The sequence below is a fragment of the Theropithecus gelada genome, chromosome 15 (assembly GCF_003255815.1).
Source record: "Theropithecus gelada isolate Dixy chromosome 15, Tgel_1.0, whole genome shotgun sequence".
Classification (NCBI taxonomy): domain Eukaryota; kingdom Metazoa; phylum Chordata; class Mammalia; order Primates; family Cercopithecidae; genus Theropithecus; species Theropithecus gelada.
In genome coordinates this window covers 58,032,656-58,059,250 of record NC_037683.1, presented here as the reverse complement: position 1 = coordinate 58,059,250, position 26,595 = coordinate 58,032,656, and the positions used below count along the sequence as shown (strand labels likewise).

At 40.8% G+C, this 26,595-nt stretch overlaps 1 protein-coding gene across 23 annotated transcripts in view; it reads right to left on the bottom strand.

The window, feature by feature from the left end:
• ELAVL2 (ELAV like RNA binding protein 2) overlaps positions 1–23,016 on the bottom strand; it is a 135,118-nt gene extending 112,102 nt beyond the window's left edge. For 10 of the 23 annotated variants that reach the window (XM_025359412.1, XM_025359413.1, XM_025359418.1 and 7 more), the window contains exon 1: positions 22,476–23,016. The gene's annotated coding sequence lies outside the window, so the exon portion shown is untranslated. Of the gene's footprint in view, positions 1–17,901; positions 18,155–18,287; positions 18,516–19,020; positions 19,214–19,427; positions 19,796–22,475 lie in introns of those variants that run through there. The other 13 variants (XM_025359415.1, XM_025359420.1, XM_025359422.1 and 10 more) reach the window with 6 other exon arrangements.
• Between the last annotated feature and the right edge of the window lie 3,579 nt (positions 23,017–26,595).

The window sequence follows — 26,595 nt, the reverse complement described above, 5'->3', positions numbered from 1 at the left end:
TAACTGTATATTCTAGTTCTCAGAAAAGACACTTTACAAAGCATAACAAGCTATTACATGTTTCATGTTGCATACTTACACTGGTTTAGAAAAATGCTTGAGTATCTTATGAGTCTACAGAATACAAAGCATGCCAAAAGCAGTTTTTCACTTTCATTTGGGGGTTTCCATCCTAGTCAGGAAGCCAAGCATGCTCCATCTTCCTTTCAAAACCCTGGTTCCTTCCTCCTCAAGGCCCCTTTAGCCACATCAGCCCATGTCTTTTGCTTCAGTTTTCCTCACACTAAGCCATCCTACAAAATTGTTCCAAGTCTGGCTCTCTCAAACAAAAAAACAGCCATGTTCCTGTATGGATTTCAATGTCCTCTAGAAACCCACCCACGTTCCAATAATCAAAACTTTTTCCTTACATGCTAGGAGTACATCACACTTAATCCTCTTCTCCCAGGGATGGGGGGGTGGGGTGAGGGGACAACTCCCCCTACTTGCATAAAAGAGCTCAAGTGCTACTCACATCTACCTGGTTTCAGGAACCTTTTCCCAATGTTTGCAGCAGACCTCACACCAAACTCCCCTCCCATAAACTCACATTTTCTGCCTCTGGACTGTCAATCAGACTTGGAGAACTTAAAAGTAGCACCCACATCCTAGTGTTTCTGAGCACCCAAGGACCACGCACAATGCTCAGCTCCAGGCAGGCAGTGAATGCCAACAAACAGTTTATATGTAGGGAAAGTGGAAATCTATTAAAATGCTCTGAAAAACCCAAGGGGGATCAGCTTTTGAAGTAATTAGTAATTCTACTGTAACAATTTGTGCAAATTAAAAAATATACATTTGATGCAAAAAGATAACCACAGAACTGTATAAAAGACGGATTTTTTATTATTTATTTATTTTATTTTTGAGACGGAGTCTCGTTCTGTCACCCAGGCAGGAGTGTAATGGCATGATCTCGTCTCACGGTGACCTCCACCTCCTGGGTTCAAGCAATAAAAGATAGAAATATTTAATTCCTTCAAACCTACACCTGAGTGGTTAACAATTTCATGAACAATTTGAACATTTTCAAAAAAATACAAACATGTAAAGGCACAGGGAGGAAAAGTAAATACTTAATACACAGATCTTTTCGAATGCTCTCTGAAGCTTGCTTTTTAACATTTCAAGATCAGCACATACTCTTTACTTAAAGATTACTATATAATAGAGATATATACTCTAATTACTTTAACATCCCCTGATGAACATTCCAAGGCTCTGCTATTTCAAACAGTGCTTACAATAGATACCTTATACAGTAAAGCAAAAATGTAAATGTAAAGATAGAAATTGCTGGTTCGTAGCCTATTTGCATTTTTAATTACGCTAGTCACTACCCAAAAAACCTTATAAAAACTTACCAGTTTGCAATCCCACCAAAGCATAACCTACATTTTTAAAAAGGAAATAATGCAGCAGTGTAGAGGAGAGGGCACTTGGAGAAGGAAAGGCAAGTCAGGAACCAGCCACAAGGTCACATTCACCAACCGTAATCACTATACCTAAGACTTTAGACAACAGAACACATCTTAGCATCAGTCTTGAACGTATATGAAATGAGACTGCTGTTCAACACTATAGGTAGGGCCTTTCCAGCACTAACATTCTCTGATGTCCTTGAACTTGTTATATATAAGAAATGTACATTAAATATGAAGACAGAATGCTTATTCTCTTGGGCTACCCAAGAACAACAAATAAATGCTGGGAAAGTCAACTGCAGCAGTGGGAACATACATGCTCTGACAAACCCCTGCTAGGAATTTCAAAATGGAAGTGAAATTGAGACCGAAGGAAAAGACCACCTAATAGGAAAGACAAAAAGTCATTTCAAAAATGATAAACAAAAAAAGACGTTAATCATTTCGGGATTTTCCTAGTTTAAAACCAACCACATCTCCGTAAAAGAAATATGGCTAAAGGGCTATAACAAGCAAGGGCTGCCAAAGCACCCTCATGGCTACTAATAAATAAAAAGATACAAACATCCCTTTTAAGTCTACCATTTGAGAGAGTGGATATTAACAAGAGATATGATTTGCTAAGCTAAACAAAAGTCTTCATTAACAGGAAGTGACAGGATCACAACCCTGCCGCTGATGAACTGCCAACATATCCAAGTTCTTCAATGAAGGGTTGGCCGTTTAACATACTGCAGCTTTAAAATGAGTTGCTTTAGAACAAACAGTTCTATGTCAAGGCAGGCCCACAACATACAAAACAGATGGAACTGCTACTGTACCTGGGGTTTGTGTGTGTACCCATGCACGAGCGTGAGCCTGGCTTATACCACAGGAGAACCAGGACCAACAACACTTCTTAAAGTTAGCCATCCATGATTAGAGCATCTACCTTAGACCTCAACTTCTCTATCTGCTTCCAAAGATACTCAGTGTAGAGCAGAAAGCATTCTTCTGATAGCTGAAGGGAGTTCCACATGGCTATTAAATGACTGGCCTAGTGGCCATCCATGGAGACCCCTCCTTATTCCTGGCAAACACAAGACATTTCAGTCCAACCTTGAAGCAGCCAGTATCTTTTTAATATAGCACACTTTGAATCTGTATTAACAGGTCATAAACACATGTAAAAAGCATACTTTCAGCTTAGTCAAATGGGTTACAGAAGCATCACTGCATATTTTTTTCTGGGTGGTCCAAGTAAACTAAACTCACCAACTAGACTGCACATAGATACCATAAATTCTTAATTATTCACAGGTATGGATGAAAAGAAACAGCACTGTAATAAAAAAGTCATCTTAAAATATTAAGTTATTCAGTATCTAGCACTTAATTACCATATAGTAGTGATACCTAAAAAACATAGAAATGTTTGATATAGTTTAAATATTAACAACTTTTATTAACTCCAATTGGTTAAATATGTAAGTTATACAAGACAACTTCATAGCAACCAAAATACCAAGGCCAAATACACAATTAAAAGAAAAACAAAACTTTCATGTAATATTTACCTTCAGCATATATAATTTTATAATTTTAATCTTCATTTTAAAGACATAGGATCTATTAGATTCAAGAAATCAGATTAGCCAGGTGAGGTAGCTCAGGTCTGTAATCCCAGCACTTTGGGAGGCCAAAGCAGAAGGATCCCTTGCGCCCAGGAGTTCAAGACAAGCCTGGGTAAGATGGTGAGACCCCGATCTCCACCAAAAATTTAAAAATTAGCCAGTGGCAGTAAAGCATGCCTACAGACCCAACTACTCAGGAGGCTGATACTGGAGGATCCCTAAAGCCCAGGAATTCGAAGTTACAGTTAACTATGATCATGCCACTGCAGCGAGACTAAATCTCTTAAAAAAAAAAAAAAAAATCAGTAATAAGACAATAAGACTTACTATATTCAGAAAACAAAGTTATAAGAATCACTGACATCAAAGAGCTTCCAATGTAGTCAAAAGTAACAGTTAAGTTGTGCCCTAAAAATTTAAACCAATTTAAAAAGCTATTAAGAAGTGACCAGACACCCAAGGCAATGGAAAGTTGTTACCCAAGTGCCCATTCCCTGACCAGCTCCTTAACTCTCATACCTGCTGTTCCCGTAATGCCAGAAGTAAAATAAAAATTCTCCTCTCCTGAACTAAAACTTGGTTTGCTTCTCTCCAAATTCCATCAAGAGTTGAGGTTACTCTCTATATTTCCAGCAGCTTCTTTCTGCACCCAAGGAAAAGTGGCTGAAATCTAAAAGCTGTGATGAAATAATATCCACCTACAAAGAAAATGCTATATCCATGTTAAATCAAACGATTATAAGTGGTAAAAACTAAAAGGCATGCAAAGTTTTTATTATCTTCCTAAAGACCAGCTTATATTAAAAATAAAAGAAAACTGTTTGCCACAGTCCACCTCTCTGAGGAAACTAACAGCATAGTCCAAGTAAGCTTAATAATCTAATAAGGTGGTCAGAAAGACACTATTTTAAAATATCATATCCTTGTCATGAATTCACTGTACTCTTCAGTTCTGGTGAACTGTGTGAATGAGGAAACTAGCCAGATGGAGAATTTACTTCCTCATTTTCCTTATCCTTTTTTCCTTGTCTTTTCCAATTGCTTAGACGAATTTCCCAGATTCTACCCATCTCCTATGAATACATCTAGCGCCCTTTAGGATTTAGGAACTCCACAGAAGCCACTGACATTTTTTTTTTTAAGTATTTTTCAACACTCTCAAACAACAAATGTCTTCCAAAGTTTCTACAAAGAAAACTGCCTAAAGTCTCTTCCATTCCAACTAATATTTTAAAAACAATTCCAATTAATACGGTATTTCCTTTTAGTTGTAATTTAAATGAACACTGGAAGGAACGCAGTATGTTAAAGCAATGGGGTGGTTTGTCAGAGGGATTATCTAAAAGGTCATTCATACACAAACCAAATAGTCCAATCAATGACAAAATACAACTGTGGATGAATTAGTGAAATTCTAATTTAAGCCAAGCAAAAAGCCTAACAAATATTCCTAAGTTCTTACTGCATCAATTAATACATTAGAAAGTGTTATTTTAAAAAATACTGATAATATTTCAAAATCTGATATAACAGATTTTCAAAGTCATGGGTAAAGAGAAAAAAGGATTTAGACAATGCAGATCTCACCGCTGGGCTTTGCATTCACCATATAGTTTTCAGAGTAAAAGTTGTCAAATTATGTTGTCCTGCAAAGAACATTAAAATTGGTTTCTCATAAAAAATATACAAAGACAGATCTATGGGGGGATACAAGCTGGGTGGCAGGAATCAGCTCCAGGACTCAAAGTTCACCACGAATTTATCAAGGAGAATAGAGTTTAATTTTAGGACCTCTGTCTATTCTTATGCCTATAAAATTAAAAACTAGTCTGTTTTTATGTATAGCAAAAATAAGGTAGCTAGGAAGGAAGTCAACAAATGACCTTCACTAACCACCTCCCACACTGTTACAAGCCTTAAAGGTTATTTTCCTTCACAGCACAAATCACAATTATATATAATAATTTGTAGAACTTTAACATAATGTCTCCTCCAATAAATTCTAAGTTCCATAAGAGCAGGGAGTATACTGTATTCACTACTATAGTATTAATACCTAAGGTAGTGTGTGGCATATAGTAAGACCACAAATATTTACTAAACAAATGAAACTTTGCACAGGAAACAAGGACATGTTCACAATGTAAACTGGCAAAGTAATTGTTTTTAAAGCACTGCAGGGCAGGAAAGGCTGGATCAACAACTCAAAAACTGAATAGAAGGACAATCAAAAAGAGCAAAATGCCATTCATGTCAGGAGGCCAGAAACAATAATAAAATGTTAAATGCTAGGAAGAGAGAGGTAAGTTTACAGTTTTAAAGTGGCTACTAATAAAAACTTTAGATGTAAACATTTCAAATATTCATAGGCTAGTATTTAATAAACTGTCATCAAATTGCCTCATTTCTTTGAGATGATAACAGAGAATAATCACAGGGAATGAGAGAGAGAAATAAATGTTAGCCATAATGAAAAATTCCTTATGGGTAAAGGTCCAGAAAATTCCTTAAGGAGACTGAACTATAACAGCGAAAACTTAAAGTCCCTGGATCTCTTAATGCTTCTGAATTCCACAGGGAACTGGGGAACTACAGAAGCATTTTACCCAACAAAATCTCTAGTAGTCTTCGCCAAATTTAAGGAAACACACCAAAAATTAAAGAGAAATGGTACATATTCATTAAGGTCAAAGTTTAAGGTTATTATGTCCTATAAAATGCAATGATAAGTAAAATGCTATTGAGCTTTCACTCTCAACAATTAACTTCTGCTTCATCCTGTGATATTCTAAATTACAGCTAAAAGGTACCGAGCAGCCTTGGCAGGATCCCACCTGACTGCTTTGTGCATAGCCTGTTGGGCCAATTTTATACCAGAGGCACCTGCTTGAAATATGTAGAGACAATCTGATGACCTTATTTTCTCAGGTTTACACCAGCTTTGCATAGCACAAGGATAATATTTATAGTCTAGAAAGAGTAAAATATTTGCAGAGATAATAAATCAGAGAACATGTTGGCATGCAGCTACTTCAGCTTCTCAATTCTAAGACATTTGGATTCAAAGATGCATCAAGAACCTCACAGCTTTGGGGGACATGGAATCACGACATTAAGTAAACATAAGAGACTCAAAAGTAATATAAAAATTGCATATGTAAGACATGAGAAAACATGGGAGTAGTTAAGGCAGTTTTTGCAAAAATTTCCCTGTAGAGACTGAAATTCTAGTAAGATTACCTATCATTCATTATTTACTTACAGATGCAAATAATTTTCAATTGATTATCAGTCTCAAGTACTATATTCTTTCTTTAAATTATTATCTCTATTCCAGACTTTTGAGTTCTACTATTCTAGTGACCTTCAAATATTTTCCTGAATTTCTACTACAAACACACTCTGTGAGAGATCAAGTAATGAACAAGTGCAGATGGCCTCTTTCCAGGGAAGAGCAAAAAGGTCATTTTGAATCTGTAATTCTTTGTCATCCACCCCCAACCAATTTTTCTGACAGTAAAGTTGGAGAAACAGTAAAGTTGGAGAAATACTGAAAATTTATGGAGAAAGGTGAATCAAGAACAATCTTTACTGAGGGGATATTTTGTGTATTCCAATTTGGATATCATACATCCTATTGAACACTTGACCTGCCATTTTTTTCTCAGAACAAAAAGTGGTATTTCTAAAATCCCACCTGATTGGGAACACATTTTTTTTCATAAACTTAACAAGTTTAAAAAACAGCCCTTACAGATTATCTACTACAATGAGCCAGGGTTATCTCAATGTCACTTTCACCTTTTTCTTGATTTTAACAGCATCCTAAAAAAAGCCTAAAAACAGTGTCTTCATTTCCTTGCTTACAGAAAATAACCAATCCATACTTTGTACGGTTCCAAAAAGTAATCCTGCAAGTCAAGGATGCCAGCTGGCATCACAAAGTCACCAGCCTGTGATGGAATTGCCTCCAGAAGTCACCCAGTCATGGACCTAAAATAATCCAAGGTCAGAATCCTGGCCCTGAGGAACAAGTTGTGGGCATACTGCTAGGAGTGCTACGGGGACCACAGTGAAGCTTAAAAAAAAAAACTGTAAATATAAACAATAATGCTGGTACAACAACCCCTACACTGGGGAACCAAACAGCCTCTACAGCAATTTAATATGGAGGTGAGATACAGTTGCTGCTGGAGTCACACGATTTTACTACAAAACACCCCTAAGAGAAGCAATATATTCTCCAAACATGAAAACTGAGTTGCTTCTTGGATCTGATTTCAGCCACCTCAAACTACAGCCAGCAGAACTACCAAAAGTAGAAAGAACATCATCATTCTAGGATCCATGGAAAGAGGTACAGAACTAGGAGTCTGACCTGATCCTACTTCCCCCACTTGGTTGTATCCTTAGGCAAACCACCTGACCTCTGAGCTTCATCTTCCTCACCTATAAAGGATCATCCCAGGGAGCTGTGGCAAATTTCTGTAAGGACAGAAAGACTAGGTGTTATCACCTTTAATAGAGGAAATGTTCCATCTCCTGGTTCCATCACCTTGGGGTAGTTCACCATCTCCAACTGCCAACTCCACATATTTTTCTATCTTCCTAATGGTAAGTCAACAACTAAAAAGTGGCAGATCCCTGCTGTCCCATCCCAATCCACTGCTAACTTGACTGCCCAACATAAAATTTCTTACTCTCGCATTCTCAAGAGGGAGTCATTTGGAAGTTACCATAGAAGTTGTACAAAAGAAAAACCAAAACAGATGTCTTCACTCTTCCTGTCTAGATCACAAACTATTATTCACTATAAAACCAACTATTTCACCCTACTGTCCACAAAACAATGTTTGTAAGTCAGCCAAACTATTTGGGAATTCTTTTTTTCAGAAAGTCCAAGAAATAAGAATACAAATTATTTCCCAGTCAGTTCCAACTGAAGGAATGTGCCTCTCCAGTAAACCAAAAAGGTAACGCAGTGTACAGGCTGTTCAATCACCTTTCAAGGAAAAAAAAAAAAAAAGGAAAAAACAGTAATGTAAATTCCACTAAGGGACAAAAGCAGCAGCCAGGCCTCAGAACACCAAGCACTGGCATAAGAAAGCTATAGTCAGCAGCCCAGACAACACATGCTCCTAGAAGACATGGCCTTAGGCATGAAGATGACCCAAGGAGAAGGCATAGATCAATGCTCTGAAAAGCATCCCAGTTTCTGTCCTGTCACTTGCTTCTTGCTCCTGCAACTATACTCCTAAAAGGGAGGAAGCCAAAAAAGTTATAATTATTTTGACTTTTTCCTAGGTGTTTTGAAAAATAAACGCTATACCCAGAGGAGGTTGCTAGCACATAATGTTGTCAACAGAATAAAACTCTGGGGGAAACTCCCAGCTTCACGTAGTTTGACACACACGTGCCTCGGATCCACTCTTTTGGGACAATAGTGGAATTAAGACAGTCACAGCTTGTCTCTCTCCAGCCACACCCTAAAACTTGAGTAGGTTTTGCATAAATATTTTTCACCTGTGACTGAGCTCCTGGCAAACTAGGAAATAGTTACTCATGCCATAAAAGAAAACCAAAGGTAACAAAAAAAATATGGGAGGAATGGGTGAGGGAACAAGACACAAAAAGCAAAAAATAGACAAAACAGATGAAGAAAACACACAGTCCTGTCCCTAAAGCAATAAGCAACAACCCGGCCTGATCCCTTGATTCCCAGACTACAGGGATGTGTCCCTTTGCTCAATTCCTCAAGCACTCAGTTTCTACTATTAAATGCAAGAGTGGGGAGTGTGTGATTTTTTAAGCTATTTTCTGCCTCATCTCCTTAGGCAGAGAGACCAAGGAATATGAGGTAAAGGGCACTTTATACACGTCTCAATGTTCTCAGTATCCAGCTCTCAGTAATTTGTGATGAAACAGTAAGTATTACACAATCTTCCTGGCTTCTGAACATAATCTCAACACAAAAACTTGAAGAATATTTTTATAGATCCTTTAACAAAACTTAAAAACAAAATTAGATGAATTTGGAAAAGCCCTAGACTTCAAGTTAACCAGCAGCCCACATATATCAAAGTCATTCTTATTGCACAGCAGAAGCTCCACGGGAATGACTCCCAATCTTTAGAGGGATAAAACATGCTTGTTTTTACTGATGTTCAATTCCCCACCCCAATCCAGTAACTAAGCCACCCTAAGGTGCCACAATCAGATGCTGCAGGGAGCATCAAAAACAAGCAACATATTCATCTAAAAGAATCATGTAATCATAGAATAGAAGACGCTTGGTACCAAGAATTTTTAAGTGCCTCAGAAAAGTTCCAAATGTACTTAACAATGATTTTTTAAAATCATACATAATTAATTCAAAATTAAGTATTTAAGTAAGCATACACTTGTACTCACACCCCAAATATCAAAAAAAAAATTGGCTGGGTTGCAGAGTAAGCCAATGTTTAAAACTGCCAACATTAAGCTTTATTATGAAGGGTTTTGCTAAGATGTTCAATACAGGGGCACATTCTGATTCATCGTTATAACTGGCCTAGCTCAAGTGGCTGCCAGAAGAGCAAGGTTTTATGGGCATTGTTCCATCCTAAGAAGCTACATTAATGCTGGGTTGATAAAACAGATCTTTATATCTATTTGCCAGCCTGAACAAAAGTTAACTAGAAATGTAAGTGCTTAAAGTCACCAAAAGGAAGGCTCTACACTGACATTTTCTACCTACTTGGCATTCAACTGTATTCATCTCACTAGACATCAACACACACCAAAGTTGCTCTCTGCTATTCAAATTATGCTATTATGCTCAGGAGTAGATTAATATTATCCACCTTGCTTATTGTAAAATAAAATTACAGCATTGGTCCAAACACGACATGTGGAGCCTCTTTCTACTTCTGCTGGTGCGTCACCCTGCTCTATGGCACACACGGGAGAGCGCCTTGCTAAGGCTGCCTTGCTGCTTCCAGAGTGGGGGAGAAAAGGCTGAAAACTGAAAAAAATAAAGGGGGAAGGGAGAGAAATAATACACACATAAACCACACACCTGGTAGTCTCATATCAGCTTTCTTTTTTTTCCCACAACAATCTGAGGGGAGAATGTCATTTATAAGCTCACATCATCAGCAATGAGGTTAGCAGGTGGGCCACAGGCCTCTTTTAAACAGCTCGTAACATCCTATTAGTTTTTACAGCACCAAGTAACAATGTTGACCCCAAAGAATCTGAACAAATAGAAGCAGGCAAATGGCAGGGAGAAATCCTTACTCCTAATGGGGACAGGTCTAAAATCCCAGCGGGGAAGGAGAGAAAAGGTAAGTTAAGCCGAGAGCAGCTCATTTTATAAAAGGAGAAACTGTTTTTCAACCAGGGGTTAAGGAAGGAGACACCCAAAACAAATCTTCTCTGAGATAAAGGAGACTGTAAGATCTAAATGTGTAAGGAGCAATTTAACATGATTCAAACATTATCTGTAAACACGAGAGATCAAAAGAATATAAAATCTTTAGAACTACTGCCTTTGTCTTTATACTTAACTTTTCAATTCACGTGGCTTTAGGAAGTAGAGCATTAGAGACACCAAGGCCAGGCAAACAAACCAAGGCCAAAGTGAAACAAGTCAGCTTCATCCTGAAGGGGCAGTCGATAAATGTGGACTCCATTGTTGCTCCATTCTTCCAAGTTTTCAAGAAGCAAGACATTTGGCTGTAGATCTTTATATATTACCAAACCATAAATCAACAACTCAAAACTATTTAAAACACAGTTCAGGGCAATCAAAACACCTACAGGCCATATGAAGCTCATGGGTCACCCTTCGGGACCTGTGGCACAAATAATTTGTCCACTGATACCAACTGCTCCTTCTGGTATCAGCGATTCACTAGGTCACAGAAGATATTCTTAAGTAAAATGTAACAAAGTGCTAAGAGCCAATGCAAAAGCACAAGCAAGACAAGAAAATAAAGGAACAAGTGAGCAGGTTGCACCTGATCCCAAATTACCAGGCCCCGGAACTAAGCACAAGGCTCAAAAGGATAAACAAAGGACAGAGGGCAAGTACAGAGGCATTCCAAAGACGGGAGGAAGGCTGTGGGTAGTTCAAGTTCCTTGCGGAGACTATGGAGAAGGGAAGAGATGAAAGTCAAAAGCACTGATGACTTCGTATTTGGGAAAAGTCCGTAAGTCATTCATAATTATAGGACAGAAAAGACCCCAAGGGTTTTTAAACAAAATAAGCCAGCTATCAGTAAATAGCACCTGGGGAGATCAAAACTGGTGTTGAATAAACTCAAACAGAAATAGGCCTTACCTGGGAACAGGTTACAAAAACTTGCCCACTCTCTATAATAAATATTGTATATTTAACACATTCTGGATACTTCTGCAATAAAGGTGGATGACCCCCTCACCTGCCATGTCACCTCCAATAAAGCAACATCAGTATAACAGAAAATTCTTACTTTTGAAAAGCAGCTCAGAGAAAACAAGATTAATTGCTCCAGAAATATTTTCCCAACCTTACCCAATTCACTGAATTTATTTTCAGATACACTGCGATTTGCTTTGAGAAATAGCTCTTGTACTTCTGATATACACAAATGATGCCTAAAGAATAAAAAAAGTGCTAAACATCCTTTAAAAACTGAACAAGTGAGCAATTTCCAATAACTTACTTGACAGGGCATCCATCAATGATGTTCACACCACTAGCAATGAGGGGAAAAAAATGTATTTCTGTGTAATCTCCATTTTGTGATGTATAGGAATGGATCCTTGATAAAAGGTTAAATAAAATTCAAATCAGGGAAAATGTGGACTATTTTAATATAAATGGTTAAATTTAAAATTTTGATTTTTTACTGAAAAAAATATGAGAAATTTAAATTAAGAAATTTATATTCCTGGAATGTTAGCTGGCTAAATCCTCAGTCTCATATGTAATCTTTTAGCATTATTTATATTTTCAAGGAAAATGCATTTAAATGCATTTCTTTTCCTTCAGGGCAAAAATAAACATATGATGGTGTATTATAAAAAAACAAAATCACTAAAAATGGTTCATAACACATTGAAAGCCAAAAATATAAAACTAATCAAGAGGTAACCACCTATTACCACCTTTCCAATTCAGTCAATGTCATTTCACTGCCAAAAATCTTGTACTTCAATATGCTCATCTTTACGTGGTCCTTGAGATGGGGAGGGTAAGATTTTATACACATCAAAGGTTAAGAAACCAAGGACATAGGTAATTAAACCAAACCAGATGCTGAAAACTTCAGACTTCTAGCCTAGTATTTTCCACCTGCCTGTGCTAAATTAAGAGTTTCAACCTAAGTGACAAAACCTACTGAGACAACTCAGCAAATAAACTGGCTACACGGTGCTCACAAGACCTTATGTGTGTGATTATTTGTTTACAAAAACGGAATGGATTTTAAAACAAACTGAGACAGGCAAGCTTAGAGTCTGTCATCCTTCAAAGAACACTAAAGGCGCACATCACTAACTCAACAGCAGACAAAAGCCTCTGAATGGCTTCATCCCTTTCTCACTAGTATAAGATGACAACCCTAATTGCCAAAGTCCTATTTCCCAAATGGAACCTCATTTTAACACTCTCTCTCCCAAACTGCAAAATACTAAAAACTGTATGGAAATTTCCTAATTATTTGAATATTTCTCTAGGAAGAGACAGCTACAGCTTTCTTCAAATGCTTATAAAGAGACTCCAGCCCCTCAATATTAACAAGAACTTTCAATTTCACAATGACTCTAAAAAAAATGCAGGAAAGCTAAGAATCTCAAAACAACTATCACTGCCTAGTCCCATAAAGAGATGAAATTAGTCAAGAAAGTGTGTACTAAAGCTTTCAGTGAGGAAAAAAAGGAATAAAAATCCATGTTGAAGGAACAGTTTATTGATTTGATATTTACAAAAGATTTTTGTGACATTCCATTAACATAGTCTTTAAAGTTGCTGAAATAATCTCCAATAATGAACAACCCACAAAAACAAAATTCTGGAAGAAAAGAACAATTAGAATATAAATTTCCTTTTCATGATAAACTTTTTTAAGTCAAAGGAAAAACCTGAGTATTAAATCTATCTGTACAGATGGTCCCCAATTTATGATGGTTCAACTTACGATTTTTCGACTGTATGATGATATAAAAGCAATACACGTTTAGGAGAAACTATATGTTGAATGTTGATCCTTTCCCAGGCTAGCAGTCGGTGGTAAGAGACTCTCTGATACAGGACAACGGTAGCAAGCCACAGCTCCCACTCAGCCAATGGATCACCAGAGTAAACAACCGATACTCCATGTTGCCAGATAATTTTGCCCAACTCTATAATGTTCTGAGCATGTGTAAGGTAGGCTAGACTAAGCTCTGATATTCAGTAGGTTAGGCGTATTAAATACGTTTTTAACTTAATGCCATTTTCAACTTACAATGGGTTTATCAGGAGCATCTGCGTTAGATTGGACAAGGGAAAAATATACATGTACATCAAACTGTAGATAATATACCTGGTTCAAAATATACAAGTGCTAAAGCAAAACCTTCAATGTGCCTTAAAAAAAAAAAAACTATCATTTTACTGTCACTGTCTTACAATAAGTATAATTTTAAATTTGTCAAGCTTTTTAAAATACATTTTTAAAAGTGGGAAAGGGGACTTTGCATGTCAGACCTTATCTGCTATTCATTTTCATTCAGAAACTGATGTCATGGAAACCAGTAATATAAATATATACTAAGAAACTGCAAGTTTAAAAAAAAAGACACTGTAAGGCATTCTATAAACTGGTTTAGTTTTCTCCCCATTCCACCTATTCTTACGACTTTCTGGGTTATTTTAACTATTTTACTCCTCAAAGCTCCTATCCTTCTCTTCATAAAGATTTCTTACAATGAAAACCTATATCTGTTATCACATGAAACTATTCAGCAATATTCAAAAAGCTAACATGTCATTAAGAATATCAATTCAATTGGCGCACAGAAAGCCTAATTCAAAGCTCTGAGAAAATAACACTCCTTGCAAAAATAGGTATTTTTATTAAGACCAATCTCTAGAAAGTTAGCAGCACTGATATTAAAGCGGAAGATGTCTATGAGAAAGCATTTAGCACAGCGTTGCTCACACAAGAGTTACCTTTTGTTTTGTTTTACACAATGGAATACAAGCCTAGAGATACAGAAAATCTTCCCTTGAAATAAAAAATTATTCTAGTGACCTTACTAAAATGAAACTTACGATACACATCACACAAGCTGAAAGCCAAATCAGTTAAATTTACTAGTGAAAAATATCCTAAGTATTCCATAAAAATCTAGGATTTTATTACGCAAACTTCGACTTTTTTCAGGCTCCAAAAGTTATCATTTAAAGCTATAAAAAAAATGTACCTTTTAATATGTAAAAGCCTTAAAATAAGCACTGCCTTTTAAGCTTAAGTGTCTTCTGTTTCCACTTGGCAAATTTACATTATTTGAAATCCTGAAATAATTAACTAGCACTATAAACCATCTAGTTTCCTGAACCAAATAAATATACAATAAATGTTCTTCCCAAATTAGAACATACAAAAGTGTGGATTTGGCACTGAACTACAATATGTGGGCTCCGTGCATAACCATATTGGTGAAGATTTCTACATTTCGAAAATAAAAATGGCCAAAGCAAGAAAAAATTGTATGCATTTTATGTCCTCCATAGTGAATTTGACAGTCAGGTGTGGCATCACTAGACATAAAGCCTTCAAACAGTTCTATAATATATCAACAAAGCAGCCATACTGACAGCTAAATACTAACAAGCGGGAAAGCATCTAACCAGGAAAAGCTACGTAATCTGTGCATCCCAGTGCAAAATGAAAATGCAGGGTAACCTTGTACAAAAATTCTTAAGAATTTCAAGATTGGAGAGGATGTGCAACCATACCGGTTACAAGCTGGAAAAGCAGTCCTGCCTATAACTAAGTACCCATGGCAAAAAAATAAATAAATAAAAAATTAACCTTCCCACACACACACTCAAATGTGGTAGCTTACAATAATTTTTGACTTGTCCAGCTGAGTAGCCAAGAAACAAAGAGCCAGGGGTAGACTGCTATGGGCAGGTTTTCCACAGGGTGGCACACCATCCGGACCTAATACCACCTCACCTATCCGGCCCCCTTAAAATGTCAACAAAAAAGTAACCAAGCTAAGTACCATAGATTCTAGCCTCTCTCAATTCCAAATATTATGAGTGATAAAGGTGGTAATAAGAATGTGATGATATGATAGATTTAATAAGACATCAAATGGGAGCGAAAAAACTGATGCTACCATGCAGACAAGCTATCAAAAAGGTGAATGGTAAAGTCAGTCTTGGTAAGAAGCTTAAGAAGCTATTTCAGAGTATCTAGTCCTTTGGGGAAAAAGAACATGAAGGCTAATTTGCCACTGTGGTACTCTTGTGCCATGCTAATGCCTGAAAAGCGTCACAGGTTTGTTTTTTTAAAAAAACAAAAAACAAAACAAAAAAAAAAACGGGTCTTTCAGCAAAGAAAGAGGAAAAGGTTGATACCAGCTTAGAGGTCAGGATATTCTGGAAGGCTTTACTGTGTCCTTCAAGAGAACCTAAGACTTGCTTCTAGAATAGAAGTGGGGTGGCAGGAGGGGAGGCGCATTATTTTTAAAAGATAAGCAGGAAAGGCTGGAAGAGCCATGAGCTCTTGGTTACAAGGATTCAGCCAGCAGCATCTGTCTGTGGACAGATAACCAAAAGGTTAGTTCAAGGAGTGATGGTACTGACACTTACAGCATCATTCTCCCTTAACCGACCAGGAGCTGAGTCTTAACTAAGACCACTGAAACTGGGACAGAAGTGCTTTGTTTTTCTCTTGTGAAGAGGCGGTAACCAGAACAAATCAACCAAAAAAACTAAATCAGAGAGGATCTATAAAAACACATCTTAGGCCTAGAAAAGAAAAAAGGTTCCACAGTAAGTAACAGGTAGAGTGGCAGACACTGACCAGCACTGGGTATTTGTTCTAAACAAGGAGCATACCCTAAAACTAAAATTCCCTTGAACCACAGGGAAAGAGTGTGTGCACTGAATACAGCTGACTTGATTGTTCCTGAAAGACGACACTACACAAGAAAGAAAACACCTAAGACAAGGAAGAGGGAGGGGCTTACACACCTAAAGTTGTCTTTGAAGGGAAGAAGAAAAAAAAACTAACTCCGCGAAAGGTGGCAGCATAAAGTTACCCGAATAACAGGCAACAAGGGGCCAGATTTAATCGCACAAAAATAAAAATACTCTCTCAAAAAGATAAAATTACAAAAGAGGAATCACAGAAAATTTAATGTAATGTGTTCCTTCATATTCTAATTTTTCCTACCCCATTCTGGCCTTTATCTTCCAGATGTTTTCTTCCTCTTCTTTCTCTCCCCATAGTTTAAAACTGCAAGCGAACCTCCCCCCAACTATATCCTTCCCACAACCTTCACAGTGTTAACATCCCAACAAACCTCCTATTAAGGACCTGACCACAAATGCAGTAACATTCGGGTCCACTCAGCAATACAGTCACCATTGATATACCCTAAGGTTCCTAAGACAAGGTAGATCCAGGACAGCTTTTCCACCCGCTCACCAAAATGGAGACTCCAGGTCAGCTTCCACAAGAAATGAGAAATTCAAGCGCCTGTGGCGAAACGACTTTTGAGAAAACTCTTCAAGGGCAACAAAACAATATTTCAAACAAACAGATTTTACTTGAGGGAATGGGGACATTACACACCAATTGATATTCGAATGGTTTTAAATGGACTGATTTGCCGTAAGTTTTGAGGCCGGGCTAAATTTTTATGAAGAATTATTAGGAATAGGGCCACTAGAAAATTAAGTTTTAAAAGCGCTTTTGCCCTTGTTGAAGGTATTATTACATTTGGGCACCGCAAAGAACCGTTCTTGGAGGGAGGGAATAAAGGAGAGTGGACAACTCGTAGCAAATCCTCCTTTTCCCACGTTTTCAGAAAATGTGGAGACGACAGGACTTGAAAATCTTTGTCGTAAAGACGGTCTTTAAAAATGCACACAATTCTAAATGACCATCTGGACAGCTACAACTCCATGCTCATAGCTCGCATCTAGAGGCATGGTTTTACGCTCTGGCCCTCAAGGATAACAAGTAGGCTTTTAAGGAAATGCCGTGAGAAAGACTCTGCTGGCTGGGCATTGTCACGGCCACTGGAGGAGCACCTGCCAGTGAACCGACACTGGCTGCCCCAGTCTCACCAGTGCACGCACACACGTCCGTGCACCCGAGACGCCGCAGGCGGGCCCACCCGGCCAAGCTAGAGGAGCAGCCGCCGCAACCACGGCAGGCGAACTGAAATCACAGAGCCGGCCTCGCCCGGCAGAGCGCCCGCGCTTCCCGTGCAGCGCACGCCTCGCGCGCAAACCCAAGATGTGACCGCGAGCTGCGACCTCGCGCGGCTGAGACGGGCCTCACCTAACACGCACAAGAGGATCATCACTGCTCCTGCTCAGTGCGCCCGCGGCCCTATACCACCTCCGCACACAGCGCGGCCAGTGCAAGTCTCCAAACGCCCCGAGAGCTCCAAGGACCGCACGCGCGGAAGCGCCGTAGCAAGTGGGCACACACTAGACACCACCCCGGCGTGTTCCGCAGGAGAAGCCAGTGCACACATCCTCCCGCAAGGCGGGGTTGCCAGTCCAACACAGGAATCCTGCCCTTTTTCTAGAAAAGTCCCCTCCCCCACTTTCCCTCCAATACACTCACCTGCGTCCCAGCAGTTTCCTTCTCGCGCTACACGCGGCCGCACCCGGGTACGTCCACGCCCGTGCACGCTGCCAGGCGCGACTGGCCCCGCTCGGCTCCCGCCGCCCCCAACCTGCTTGCGCCCACGGGAGGGGCGGTGCCACCCCCCGAGGCGCCCAATTCTCTACACTCCCGCCGCAAGGGGCTGAGCTCTAGGAACTTCGCGGGCACAACCTCCGCCGCCCCCACCAATGTTCCCGCCCAGAGCTCGGACGAGGGCACACCACCCCCACCCCACTAGGCGCAGCGGGGGCGCGCACAGACCTTAGCCTCGGCGTCCAAAATGAACCAGGGGCAAGGCGCGGGCGCCGTCCCCGCCCCCACGCCCCCACACCCCCCGCACTTGCCTGCTGTGACTCGAAGCTGCAGCTACTACAGCTCGTGCCGCTGGCCGTCAGCACAGCCGCGGAGGAGTCGCTCTGGGCGAGCTCCGCGGAGAGGCGGTGGCGGCGGCGGGAAGGGGGACTGAAAGCCGGCGGAACCCCCGCCCCACCCGCGCCGCGCCGGCGACCTCCCTCCTCAGCCGGCCGGCTGCTGCCTCAGTGACGCCCGGGCGCCGCGGTCCCGCCGTTTGTAGCGGGGCGGGAAGGAGGGGCTTGCTTGGAAGAGCGCCAGGAGGCGGGGCCGGCGGCGAGTTCGCGGCGCCGCGGCCGCCGCCGGCGCGTGCCCTGCCCGACCGCCCCGCGGGTCCGTGCCTGCAGGGAGGCGCCGGGCTTCAGCAGCTCAGCTCCGTCCCTCCGGGCTTCCGAATCTCACCAGGCTTCCCCGACAAGGTTTCCCTGGACTCGGTGGAGAGCGTTGAGCGCCCAGAGGAGGCCGATTCCAGGTGCAAGTTTGCAAACCCCGAGGCCCGGGGCGCTAACGGGGAGTCAGAGCAGCTAACATGGGGGTTACTTTATGTGTTCATAAATGTATTTATAAATAGATATAAGTATACACACATATGTGTGTCTCTAAAAGTCTCTTTTTCCCCCTACTTCGCAGCCAAGGGGTCCTGTCCCTCGAAAGAAAATAAAGGCTTAGCCCCTGCTGCCCCTCCCTGCCTCTCTAGAGGGAACCTGACGTTTAAGCCCAGAGTACCTGTGCGGGGTGCTATACTCTGCTTCAAACGCAAAGTAGGAAATCCTGCACTCGGCTATGAAAACGCTTGCCGCTAGCCGCATCCTTCTAACGCCCCCCCACGCGAGACCCGAAATGGCCAACTCTTCACCGAGGGGGCGTCCCATCGCTGCCTCGCCTCAGCCCGCCCCCTCGCCAAGCTCAATCCCTTTTCCCCAGAAAAACCTGTGCCTGTCCTCAGACCCGGCCCCACGGCTGGAAGTCAAAACCGAACCCGGAGCCACGCGGCTGGAGCACGTTTTTACACCTGCTCGGCCGCTTAATTACGAGAGCACCTGTAGTTGGGATTTTTTTTTTCATTGCAAAGGCATCGGTTTTAGCCCTTCTCCTAAAATACTACTTTAAAAAAAATCACCTGTCATACCTACCTGAAATTGTAGGAGGTAAGAGAAAGGAACCAAGCAGTGGGCGACCGAGTCGCCGCAAGAACGTGACTGAGGTTACAGCTTCAAGGGCATGATGCGGGTTTGATGCAGCAAGGTCCGCTAAGGGCGTCCAGCGCTCCCCGCCCCCATGCGACGGGCGGAGCGGGGTGGGGGGGAAGGGAGGGGACTCGTCTAACCCAGGGCGGGGGTGGGAGAGGCAAATTTGCCCTCTTGGGCGAAGTCTAATCAGCATAGTGAGAGTAGGGGACTCAACCAAGGTCAAAAGCGAGACAGGCCATCCCTCAATTTGTGGGACCCAGTCTGGGGACACCGGATACAGCTAATTGATTCTATATCAGCACTTCTGTGTCACCCCAAATGCGATTTGCAATTAAATGACCTTAATTGACTTTGTGTGGGTTCCTGGGAAAACGGCTCACAGCGCCTGCGCCTCTTTGACCTCTCGGTAAATGGTTAATTATAATATTCCCATCCCAGGCACGCGGGATTGCTAAAAATGCCTATTTCCAAAACGTTAGGCGAAAATGGGCCTACTTAATTTGTCAATCCAAACCTAAAACTCTTAGAATGCCCTACGCCCTACTTCCTGACGCTGACTAAATTATGGGAGAGCTCTCAAAAGAGTTCCCCAAGTCTTCCAAACCACTTCTGCCTACAACCATAGCGGTTTTTGTGAATAGCTCCAGAACAGGTTAGGCTTTATGAAGCGGGGTGCCCAAGCACTTGGTTAAAAGAGGGAATGGGGAAGAAGTGCCTGCTGTAAGACACACTCAGGCAATGACAGCAATAAGAAAGGGCGAGAGTTAAAAAATAAAATGTTAACCCCATAGCAACTTTGAAACTCTCAACATATTTTTTTGCGGACTTATCTGTTCATTTTGACAAATCTTTCAGATGTCCCATTTAAGAAGCCATTTTACCAGGAAGTCTTAAGGCCCAAACACATTTCCTACCCTTCTGTTCCCCAAAATACGAACACCCTTTTTCTGACCTTTAGAAACTCATAGTCAACTTGGAAAATAATTTCTTCAGTTACTATTGTCTGCTGTGTAACTTTCTAAAAATTTTCATTTTAAGCCTACGTTTTATAGGTTGCAGTTAATAGTGTAGGCCTGGGAAATAAAACATTAATCTCCTTCCCACCCCCCAGAGGATGGGTATAATAAATAGGGGTGCGGAGAAAGGCTGAAGGTTTAGAATCTTAACCAACTGGAGTGTTTGTACATGAGAAGGGCAGGGGACAGAATCCGTGCATTTCGGGGAGAAAGTACAGAGACCTACATCCCTGTCCAGCAGTGTTAAGAGTAAATACTAAATGGTTGCCTATTTCTCTCACCCTCGCCATAATAAAACCAGACCTGCAGCTGGTAATTACGAGAGAAAATACCCAGTCTCGCCATCAGTTTTGCTAACCGGTACTTGAAAATGGGAAACGGGGAACGTATCCAACCTCCAATTTGTCACAGTTGTATAGCTCTCGTATTAATTCTGTACAGACGTGAAATAGGTGGGTACGTAGCAACGTGCTGGGCATAAATTAAGCAACAATGGCCACGCGAGGTCTCGTCCGCCGCGGAGCTCCAGTGGTGGGCACTGCCACCTTGCCATCCCTAGCCCCCACCGCCCTTCGCAGAGTCGAGTCCGGGAGGCTGACGGTGCGCTGTCTTTCCCAGCCGGGAGAATGGGTGGGGTGAGGAGCAAGGAGACGTTAACCCCAGCCGGCTTCGTAGCTTTTCCCCATCCTCTGCCTCCGGAGCACCACATGAGCGCTCTCACGCACACACACTCACCCACACACCCTCGTGCCAATAATTTAAACTTCTGTTAGGCAAAGCCAGCACCTCGTTCCACCACCACCACCCCTTCCGCCCTCCCCGCCCCACGAGCATCCTCCCCCTTTCCCACATCTACCCTGGATCCTCTCTTTGGCAGTAGAAAGCCAACTGGTTTCTCCTAAACCCTGAGAAATCACAAAAGTTAAAATGAAGCGTGTGCCTATCTGCCCAGCTTCTCATCCCCAACCATCTTTCTCCTGGCGTCAATTTAACAATAGCTATTCGAGGAAGGCGGGGGGGCGATAAGGAGGGGGTAAGGGCTACGTAGCCGAGTTGGCTCCTATGGTGGCTGCGAAGACTCGCGGCTGCAAAGGGGTTCCCCCTCGCCCCAAAGGCGAAGTCAGCCGCGTAGGACCAAGGACAGGGCTTGGAATCTACTTCCCAGAGCCCAGCACAGCGAGGCTCCCAAGCAGCCGCCACTTCACAGACACAGCTCCAAGGATCTTATTTACGCTTTTCGAACAAAGGGAATCTCATATCCGGTACAGGCTTAAGAATTCAGCCCCAAACTGGCTATCTTCTTTTAAAACTGAATTATGACAATTGAAGTCCCTGAATCAGAGCCCGCATACAATGATGAGTTTTGACAGCTTCTAACAACCCTAGCCTCAGCCCAGCCCCAGCCCCAGCCCTCAGGCGGCATGTACTTTTTCAGTCAACTACAACTCGCTGCCTGGTGCAGCATCTAAATTCCATCTGGCAATCCCATCTCCCCAGCACATGCTATCTGGTTAATGCAATTAAGCCTATGGTTTTCGCTGGTCTAATCTGCCAGTCCAGGCTTCTGATTCCCCTTAATGATTGTAAAGCCTCTCCGGTTCTTCGGTTGCTGAGCGAAAGTAGAGGCATGCATCCCCAACACCCAAGTTATCCCTCTCTTCCCACGAAATGAACTTCCAATCTCAATGCTGAAGCTCACTCCACATCTAACCTCCCATTGTACCCCTGCTCCCCCCTGGCCACATTTGCCACTGAAGTTTCTGCCATGGACATTTGCGAATATTCAGTACGCTAAGCATGCGTCCACCGTCTTTTAGTCTAGCTCTTTAAAATTAAAAAAGCAGAACAGTAGCTTTGAAATGAGACAAACATGTGCAATTAACTTCATATTCTGTATTCCGCTCACTTACAGGTTTTCTGGGTTTGCCAGCGCATCGCTGCAACTAATGATTAAAGAAACCAAACCGAAACTTACCTTTCTCCCTTAAGGTTTTTGTGTGTATGTGTTTTTAAAGTAACGGTGCAGTTCTCCCAATAAGGATGAGCAAGAAGCTGCTGGATAGTTCTCTTAAGACAGCACGAAACCTAAACTGTGCTCGGCTTAAAAGAAGCAAATAAAAAGAAATGCTTTCGACCCCAAAGTCCAATGCTAAAAGAAATGGCGAAAAAAAAATATATGAAAGGGGAGGGGAAACTTAAAAAAGAGTTTAAAAAGACGGAGAGACTGCCCTCCTATTGCCGTTCAACTAAACAAAAAGGGGCAAGAAAAACAAACCAAGGAACAAAGAAAAGAGACGAAAGAACGTTTTTTCAAAAAGACGATGTCTTTCTCCTTGTTGCTTTTTAGTAGGTCGCTACAGGAGTAAGCTGCTGCATCTCTAACTGAGAACAGAAATAGGGGGTAGGACGTCTTAAAAGGGAGGTGGACTGGACCACAGATTTATAGCACCGTATCACCAACCCCTTCTCTGCCTCCGCACTGCCGTGTGTGCAGCTGCTCTGCCAGGCTCCTATCCCGGGCAGCACGCGCGGAAGTATACGCCGAATCGCGCCACAACGTAACTTGCTCATCGCCCCAGGATCCTGATTGGCCCAGACGTTTCCATTGAGGCCGACCAGGCGGGGCCGCGTGAGACGATTGGCTATGGGTTTGTGTCACTCTCGAGAGCTCAATGGAGTCCCGTTTCAAGGTAAGTTGTGCGGGGAGGTACACTCAACACTGGCGGCGAAGGGAAATGCAAGAAGCGAAAAGAAATGTGGAGAGAGCAACGTGGGAGGGTTGGAACTGTACTATCAAGAGTTTGCGATATGGCACGATCTCCTTTCCTCTTAAATCTTTCTGCTTCAGAAAGATTCATTTCCTTTGCCATCATTGCTGCATCTATGGCATATTTCTTTATAACATTTAACTCCCTGTCCGGTATGTATGAGTCGTTGAGAGCTCCCTCTCTTTGATCTGAGTGAAAGGGATGAATGTACATCCATTACTTGCCCGCATGCCTTTTTTCAATTTGTGTTCAGTACTGTATTTTGTATTAGATGTTAGGTAATCGTATGTCTTTATTTTAATATATGCATATTTCAGATTTATGTGACCCCATCAAACCCTTTTTAAAGCATCCTTTTAAGATAAGGATGAAGTCAGAAATGCTCTCAAATAAAGCTGCACGGTTTGAATTAGTTTTCACTTCATGTTACAATAGAAAAGTGAAGGATAAATATCCTATCCAGAAAAAGAGGTACTGAGTAGAGCTAAGGTCCTTCACTTCGAGGTGTCTAATGGCTCTCAAAAAGAGCAGCTGTATATAAAACCGCAACAAGCCACTCCTCTGCATTTGCAGACAGGTACAGTCCTTGGGCTACACAAGTATTGCTGACAGCAAAGATAGTCGAACCTTTATCAGGGCTCTTTCTGTGAGGATTTAAGAAGTTTAACCAGAAGACCAAGTGCTGTCAATGTGTCTGCTTCATAGAGGAAGACTACTTTATTACAACTCCATATTTTAACAGCATTCAGGAGACCGAATACAGTTTTATGCATGATAATTGTTTCTTCCTCTAAGTGAAAGTGAGGTCCTCAGGATCGTCTGGATGTGTAAGTAGACACAATATTCATTTGACCTACGTTCTTTTCCAGCCAGAATTTCTCCTTTCAATCTTGAAAGATAGCACCAACTTCCTAGACAGTTCTTACTATTCTTACACAAACAATGTAATGTATCTTCTCCAGAGGCACATGCCTTTTTGAAAGGGATTCCTTTACATATTTACAACTAGTCACTATCTTTGAGAATGCCAGAAAAAGAAGACACAGGTAAGAGTTACAGATTGCAAAAGGATGGGGTGTCCTGGAGGGGAATGGGACAGATGATCCCAAAGCAAAATGACTTGGAAGTGAGGAATACCGTAAATCAGTGTTCTTTGAGAGTTGTCCTTAAGTGTTGATAAATGATTAATGGTGAAAAACAGACCTGTTTATCTCCCGTGTAGCCTGTATAACAATATACGAGTTCTATTACTTTGCATGACAATAACTGGGGGTTGAGAATGAAGGCCTGAATCTATGCCATCTTATAATTAGCATTTATAAAATCATGCCTTAACCTCTACCCCCACTTTTTATATAACAACCTCTGGAGTCTTAATTTCAACTTAAAACTATTCTTTAGATCTGGATGAAACTCATAGCAAGAAGAAAGAAAAGAACTTTGAAGAAATGGAGTCAAGGGGGAAAAGACAGAAAGACTGCACCCCATCTAGAATAGATGTATGAATAACAGAAGACTGGGTTTGTAGTCATCTTCCTTCAACCCTCCCCTTGTTCCCAGCTCCCTACAGAGAAATAACCTTTAAATGAATAAAATTTGGGGAAAGTATAATACTGTTTGATTTAATCAGACTTACCTATGAAGTGAATTGTCTTTCCTCCTTCTTAACATACTCTTAAGTTAATATTGAATTAGCTGCATATGACCATACAATTTCAGTACATTGAAGTAAATCTTCACCATTATAATTATATAAGTGCCTTCTAACTAGGTGGAAACTAATACTTTTTTTGGGTGCATGTTTATATCCACAAAAAAGATTTGTAGATAAGTATGATATCTATCTGTAGATAACCCAAAATGATAGGACAGGTGTGGAAAGCTGGGAGTGACATGGAGTAATAAAAATCTAGCATGTGTATTATGTAAAGAAATTACATGGAAAACAGTAAACTTGTTCATTCAAATGCAAAATGCTAAATTCTGTAGATTCAGTATTTATGGGTTTTTTTCAGTTCAGGAAGAGTGACAAAATATTATTCAAAGTATTGTCATCCCTAACATGTTGTGTTTTTATGTAGGTAAAAGGGAGTTAATTTAAAAAGTGAAAGTATCTTAAAATACTATTTTACCTCCTCATTAAAACAGATGTTTTTACATTTTAAAACTTTTAAATGGATAGATGTATTATAAGTAACATGTACTTTTTCAACTTTTAAGAATAAAAAATATTGATTACAGCCACTTTAAAACAAGTGATATCTGGATGTAGATTTCACTTTGAAATTCATGTCTCATAGCTTGAAACATTAACAAATACATACTATCCTGCGATTAATTAATGAAGGCTATGTGCAAACATCTCACTTAAGAATAAGCAAAAAATGCAATCAACCCCTTTTCACTCAGTTTGGTAAAATAATTATCCACATCTGAATTTGCATTAGAAAAAATTTAAAAGACATTTGAATATGATTAAGTCATATGAACTCTGACATATCTTCCAAGTTTCTGGCATTATTTTGAATTGCAGCAGAAAAGGCAGAGATGAAGGGAGTGACTGCGAACTTGGAGCAAAAGTGTGAGGTGGATAAAGTTGCAAAAGAATTGTTCTCAAAACTGAAAAAGTAATGAATTTGATTCTTTTACTAAAGTTTCTATATAAAAGAACATTTATTCACAAGAATATGCAAAGCTGTTGTGGAAAATGTCTTTTAGGATAAATAACTCCCTTACACTAGAGGTCCTGGGGGCAAAGGAGGGAGTGATTTTACATTTTATAATAAAGGTTACTATAAACTACTTGTAACGTTTTTTAAGTAAACAAAGAAGTTAATCTATTAAAATGAGCTTAAATGTTTGGCTTAAGGCAGTAATTTCCAACAGTAAACCTTCTTGGGTGAATAAAAATATTATGTGTTAGTTTGGTGGAGTAGGGGGTTGTGGTTCATAATATTGGACATGTGATAGTTTAATGTCTGCATGAGAAATACAGATATCATATACCTTGCTGATTACTCTTTTATTCTTCTTAAAGTAGTATGTGGACTTGCCTTCCACTGTAAGGGGGGGAAAGTTGTGAAAATTGACACCAGTGTGAATTTATACCATGGCAACCATGCAAGAGAGAGAGGCAAGAATTAGCACCATGGACAGAGACGAGCAGCCCTCAAATTAAGATTTGCAAAGCTTGACACAGTGTTTTCTGTCCCTTTCTGTGAGACACAGAAACTGCGCGTCTTGGGAATGTTTCTTTCTACGGGACTTTGTGGAAAAGACTGTCCTACTCCACAGAAACTCATTTATTTTGACTTAGGCTGGCTTTTC